Source organism: Nanorana parkeri, unplaced genomic scaffold (assembly GCF_000935625.1).
Source record: "Nanorana parkeri isolate BGI_ZX_2015 unplaced genomic scaffold, ASM93562v1 scaffold1724, whole genome shotgun sequence".
Lineage (NCBI taxonomy): Eukaryota > Metazoa > Chordata > Amphibia > Anura > Dicroglossidae > Nanorana > Nanorana parkeri.
The window spans coordinates 107711-113991 of NW_017307992.1; positions in this window are offsets into that span (position 1 = coordinate 107711).

Here is a 6281-nt window from a genome sequence, read left to right on the forward strand (position 1 = left end):
GAGGGGGCGGAGACAAGACCAGTCACCCTGCACAAGGAGAGAGCAGTAGTATTGACCGGTCTTTATTACAGGAGGGGGCGGAGACAAGACCAGTCACCCTGCACAAGGAGAGAGCAGCAGTAGTGACCGGTCTTTATTACAGGAGTGGGCGGAGACAAGACCAGTCACCCTGCACAAGGAGAGAGAGAAGCAGTGACCAGTCTTTATTACAAACCACGAAAAACAAACAAAGGATCAGGAGCGCAACTACCAAAATTCCTTGTGTGTGAGTAGGTGAGTGTGATCAGGCGAAGGGACCAGTGGATATATAGATGAGGACAGCGTCAGGCACACTATTAGATCTTTACAGTGTGGGGTTTAGGTATCTATGGCAATGTCTAGGTAGTAAAAAAGGGGGACTTACAATTAGGAGCTCCCCTGTTGTCTGTGCGATCGTCTACTTGGATCGATCCTGGTGTTTCCGATGGTGTGGGAGGCTGGTCTGGAATGGATGTGCTTCTGTTTGACCGGCCACAAACTCGACTGGCTGGGCCGAGCCGCGTCCGTCAGGAGCAGACAGCAAGGGGGAGGAGCTACGTGCGGCTAAGTAACCCCGTGCGCCGCGTGTCAGTGCTGACAGTCGGGCTATGGTCATAGGGGTAGAGAAGTATCGGGTGTCTCCCGATACTTCTCTATCGGTCTTTATTACCTGAGGGGGCGGAGACAAGACCAGTCACCCTGCACAAGGAGAGAGCAGCAGTAGTGACCGGTCTTTATTACAGGAGGGGGCGGAGACAAGACCGGTCACCCTGTACAAGGAGAGAGAGAGAGCAACAGTGAGCGGTCTTTATTACAGGATGGGGCGGAGACAAGACCGGTCACCCTGCAGAAGGAGAGCAGCACTGACCAGTCTTTCTTACAGGAGGGGGCGGAGATGAGACCAGTCACCCTGTACAAGCAGAGAGAGGAGCAGTGACCGGTCTTTATTACCGGAGGGGGCGGAGACAAGACCAGTCACCCTGCACAAGGAGAGAGCAGTAGTATTGACCGGTCTTTATTACAGGAGGGGGCGGAGACAAGACCAGTCACCCTGCACAAGGAGAGAGCAGCAGTAGTGACCGGTCTTTATTACAGGAGTGGGCGGAGACAAGACCAGTCACCCTGCACAAGGAGAGCAGCACTGACCAGTCTTTCTTACAGGAGGGGGCGGAGATGAGACCAGTCACCCTGTACAAGCAGAGAGAGCAGCAGTGACCGGTCTTGATTACAGCAGGGGAAAAGTGTCATGCCGCATGGCTTTTAGTGCAATTATGTGCCAAATTCAGTGCACTCGTGTAACATGGCAGATATCCAGCTCTAGATTTCAGGTGCAAATCAGTGAATTTATTGCTTTACCGAACGCAAACGGCAACCCTACAAAAATCGGCTATAATAATCCTTTGAGCAGAACGTCGTCGTGAGATAATAAACTGCGGTGAGCTGTCACCATCTCATCCCTATTAATTCAGATGTTCTGCCGTGGCGCGGTCAGGCATCCGATACGCGCTCGGGTAATACACCTAATTGTCTCGCAGCTGCCTGGAACTGTCTGAATTCTCCTCCCTGGAACGGCCTGAAATCTTCAAAAAAAGCCATTTAGTGAGTTCCTGCTAGAAATGTCAGGAGCTTATTAGAGCCACCGATGGGCGTCATAAATACAATAAAAGCCGGAGATGTCACCCAGTGGCAGTCCGCAGCGGAGATTAAAGGTCATTGAGCAGGGATTATCTGCTTGTTACTTGTGTCTATCGACATTCGGGGGAACATCGCAGTCCTGTCGTCCCCCCTCGCTCTTCCGCATGAGAAAACTGGATTATTGTTCATTTCTATTAGTGACACCCCAGATGTCACCTCTTTATAACATTGTAACATTGTCTCTGTCTGTCCGTCCACCGATAATATCGCTACACGTTATCGCATTGTATGTCACGACAAGACAGCCAGGGATACACATCATCACATTGTACATCACAACAAGACAGCCAGGGATACACATCATCACATTGTATATCACAACTAGACAGCCGGGGAAACACATCGCCACATTGTATATCACAACTAGACAGCCGGGGAAACACATCGCCACATTGTATATCACGACAAGACAGCCGGGGATACACATCATCACATTGTATATCACAACAAGACAGCCAGGGATACACATTATCATATTGTATGTCATGACAAGACAGCCAGGGATACACATTATCATATTGTATGTCATGACAAGACAGCCAGGGATACACATCGCCACATTGTACATCACGATAACACAGCTGGGGATACACATCACCACATTGTATATCACAATAAGACAGCCGGATATACACATCGCCACATTGTATATCACAGGATAGAGGACATGAATCACCACTGGACACATAGTCACAATGAAGAAAGCCTGGCGCCATCCCTGGTCATCACTGCGAGCACCATTTTCTATATAGGCTGGGAGTGTTGTGAGAAGTGCGGAGGGACCCTCCATCTACCTACATTGTGTATCACGACAAGACAGCTGGGGATACACATCGCCACATTATATATCACGACAAGACAGCCAGGGATACACATCATCACATTATATATCACGACAAGACAGCCGGGGATACACATCGCCACATTATATATCACGACAAGACAGCCGGGGATTGCAGCACGCTTGGGGCTGTATATAGAGAACTCCAGGCAGACGTTTTTTTTTCTTTCTGGATGGGCCCGGGAAAGCTTGGAACCGATGTGTCAATGACAGCTCCGATAATAGATTCTCTACAATGTAACTTCTTGCTTGTTTCTGTACAGGGGAAGGATGTTAAATATGATGTTTGCTACTTCATAACATTGAAGAAACATCCTTCAAGGATGAGAAGCTCTCAAAGATGAATTCTGTTCTTGTGTAAAAATCTAAAATGTGTTTAATAACAAAATAGTAAATGTTTCCAGGCTGGATAATAAAATACAAAATATAAAACAAGGATGTAAAAACAAGCAGGAGTGTTTTGGATTGTGTATAAAGATGTGTGCAGAGAGTGTGTTGTGTCACGCAATCCTACTACTGAGCAGGTTTATGTAATGCAATGTAATTAAAATCTCTTTGTCTGGATGACAAGTAGAAGAGGGGGATGGCGGAAAGGATGCTCCATCATTCTTCATAACAAAATGTAATTATAAGTTTCATGTTTTCTCATACATTATCTATCATCTGAATCAAACGATATGACAGATACCAATACAGGTTTACATAATGTAATGTTCTTTCTTATATGCACGCCCTAATCAGGAAATTTTACAGTGTAAAGGTAGAAATCATAACTTATATTCATTGTAAACCTTTTAGTCTCAATAGTCGTCTAGTTTGCTTGTGTTTAACTTGGTCGATGAATGCCATCTGTAAAACCTTAAATGTAACTTGTAATGATACAGCATTACAACTCTATATACTTAACCAAAATAATGTATATTTTCACATAGACTTCACGTGGTCTGCTCAGGTGCTTTCAGAAATTGGACAAATATAATTATAGAGATCGATCTTTTTATACATTTATTTGTTTATTTTTGCTGGTTGTATCACTGTTGCACATCTCTGTTCAAGAAACACATCTCTGTACAAGGGACACATCTCTGTACGAGGGACACATCACTGTACAAGGGGCATATCTCTGTACATGGAACACAACACTGTACAAGGGAGTCTGTACAAGGGACACATCCTTCCCGATGCACCTGAGATGACTTTACTGCTGCGATCATAATCAGGAAAGGAGCGGCATATATTACATGATAATGGACTATAATAGGAAGCAGAACTTCCCTTTCGTTCTCGATGAATATCTCTTCCATCTGCCGAGCTAGTTCAGATTGTTAATTTGCTCAGTATAATTTCTTTGTCGTCCCCTGTTATTAGTCGTGAGCGTTCACAGAGTTCCGTGTCCAGTGAGGTGACGCTGAGGGTTTACCGTAAGACATTTAATAGAAAGGTTTCTGCTGGTTGAAGTGGAACTTCCACTAACTTTACAAGTCTCCTAACATATGACAATATAGAGAAACATTGTCGTTCTTCAGACAAGCTCCACCATTTATTATTAATGAGCTCCCGTCCAGTGACCCTAATCGTAAAGTCAATTAGGAGACTACGTGGGTGTATGGGGGCCTGAGGATGCAGGAAAGCCCAATTCTATATACAAGGGAAGGACGGGGACAGGAAGAGGGGCTGATGATAATTAATTCTATTCACAGGATACCTTTAAAGTGAAATCCTAATTTCATGTGACTATTCTCTCGGTGGATTTAGATAAACACGTCGTATCTACGTGCTCGTCCTACGTCGTGTGTGCTAATTGGATTTTAATTTGAATAGACATTCTATATTATTTTTTTTTATTATTGTCTTCTATGTTCCCCGTGTGTAGCCGCCATTGAAGGCCGTTATCACTCTGGGGGCTTATGACAGCCGCTCGCTGGTCTGTAGGCAGAAGCTTTCATTAAAGCGACTCGTAAATAAAAAGACCCAAAATAAGAACATTTTTCATGCCTTCTTCATATTATGTGAGCGGAAAAAGCAGAGTCTATTTGGTCTGGAATTGTACCTCTAAATCACACATACAGTGCCGAGACAATGTGACATGAGAGCGGTAAAGAGGAATTCCAGGCGGTCTGAGGAATTAAAATGTCCTTTTATAATATATGTTTTACATATAATTTCTGTCCCGAGTGGCCCCTTCATGGTTCATGTATTTCCCATAATATGTAACTCCTATACTTATCCTGACTTCCTTTAAATTATCCATTACTCCTTATAATATCCCCGGACCCCCCTCCTATCCCCTTTATATTATCTCTTATAATATCCCCGTACCCCTCTCCTACCGCCTTTAAAATATCCCTTTACTTGATAATGTCCCTGGATTTACTTCCTATCTCATTTGTAGTATCTCTTACACCGGATAATGTCCCCGGACTCCCCTCCTATCCCCTTCATATGATCCCTTACCCCTGATAATGTCCCCGGACTCCCCTCCTATCCCCTTTATATTACCCCTTACCCCTGATAATGTCCCCGGACTCCCCTCCTATCCCCTTTATATTATACCTTCCCCCTGACAATGTCTCCGGACTCCCCTCCTATCCCCTTTATATTATCCCTTACCCCTGATAATGTCCCCGGACTCCCCTCCTATCCCCTTTATATTATACCTTACCCCTGACAATGTCTCCGGACTCCCCTCCTGTCCCCTTCATATTATCCCTTACCCCTGATAATGTCCCTGGACTCCCCTCCTATCCCCTTCATATGATCCCTTACCCCTGATAATGTCCCCGGACTCATATAAGGAAAAAGAGAAGGAATGTAAAGGGGGAAATGAGGGGAGGTATAAAAAAGAAGCAGGGAGGGAATGCCGGAGAATAGGACAGAGGGAGGAAAACAGGAAGATAAGAAAGAAGTAGAGAAGGAAGTGGTGATAGAAGGCTATATCTCAAACCTGGTCTCAAAGTATCACCCTAACCGTCCCCTCCGCTCTTCACAAGACCTCCTGCTTTCCAGCTCCCTCATCAACACCTCCCATGCTCGCCTCCAGGACTTCACTAGAGTCTCTCCCATCCTATGGAACTCTCTACCCCAACCTGTCCGTCTATCTCCCACACTGACTGCCTTTAGGCGATCCCTTAAGACTCATCTCTTCAGCCTATTCCACCTCAACCTAACAACTGAACACTCACTTTCTCAAACAATCATCCCCGCGCAGCTCCCTCCTGATGTATCACTGGCCCCTCCCTTTTAGATTGGAAGCCCTCAGGGGCAGGGCCCTCCTTACCATCTTGTCTTGTATAGTAATTGTGATTGTAATGTCTTCCTTATATTGCAAAGCGCTGCGCAGACTGTTGGCGCTATATAACTCCTGTATAATAATAATAATAATAATAGAAGAGAGAAAAGAAAAGGGAGGAGAGACACAGAAGCGAGAGAGAGGAGACTGTTCCCATCTTTCTGCCCTTCAGCACTTTTTTTAATATTAACAAAATCTCAGAAATAAGGAATTCCAAGTTGGCCCTTTAGAGGGGAAGAAGTGCGCGGCGGCTCTGTGAAATGTGAGGATATACTTCAGCATTAGATGAGTATAAAATAATACAATAACATCGGGCTGTGCAGAGCGACCAGAAACAACATCCGCCGTTATTAATCTTTATTACATGCAGTAAAGTTATTATCTGCGAGGCGATGTACACCCAGAATAACGTCTCTGCTGCAGAACGGAGGGGGGAGG